A 933-nucleotide genomic window follows, 5' to 3' on the forward strand; every position below is an offset into this window, starting at 1 on the left:
ATATGACATGGAGTTTCATGCCGACAGTACCAGCTAGCTTCCTTGCCTTGCCAGCGTTGAATTTTTGGTATATTATAATAATGTTATAATTCCTTTTTATTATTTTTTTGGATCTTGTATTTTGTTAACTAACTTGGAAGTTCAACGTTAATTAATGACTTAATGGCGATAAATTGGGGAATTTCTTTGTTGTCAATGAAAAGAAAACGTTTTGTTGCTGAAATAGTCTTGCATGCATGTAGTGTAAGGAAATTAAAAACCTTTTAGAGAAAAAAAAGAAAAAAGTTGAAATTGTTAAAATATGATGTTTGGAATATACACCACAAAACGTTTTTAATAAAAGTTGTTTATTGTATTGCACTGTCTCTGAGTCTCACTCTCACTCTCATTGTCATCATGTGCTTCACATAACTCATCAGATCTGAATCTTCTTCTGTTTCTGTTGAGGTAAAATATCTCATTGCTACTACTTTTACTTTTATGTCATACATTAATGTTTTGGAGTATCACTTTTTGTTGCATTTTGTAAAAGAAATATGTATATATATATATATATTGAGAATTAAGTTGATTAGTGTAAATTTTCATCAAATACAGCTAATTAAGACAAAGCTGCTCATTGTCTCTCCAGATTTGTCCCTCTTGTTATGGCCAGATCTGGTGGGATATATGACTATGATATGATATCATATAATACGTGGTGGTCCTATGAACCCTTCTTGTTACTGCTTGTATTAACTATTAACACGTGCCTTACTTTCATTTTCATTTTCATTTTAGTAGTTAAAGCCTATGAACCTTGTCATCCATGAAATAACTAAGTACCATACTCTGATTTTTGGGTCTGGGACAAGTCCCAACGGTGCAAGCCAAACCTAATAGCATATCCAATATTACATCTAATTTTAATTTTATTTTAGATTTTATAAATAA

The sequence above is a fragment of the Arachis ipaensis genome, chromosome B08, assembly GCF_000816755.2.
Source record: "Arachis ipaensis cultivar K30076 chromosome B08, Araip1.1, whole genome shotgun sequence".
NCBI classification, from domain to species: Eukaryota; Viridiplantae; Streptophyta; class Magnoliopsida; order Fabales; family Fabaceae; genus Arachis; species Arachis ipaensis.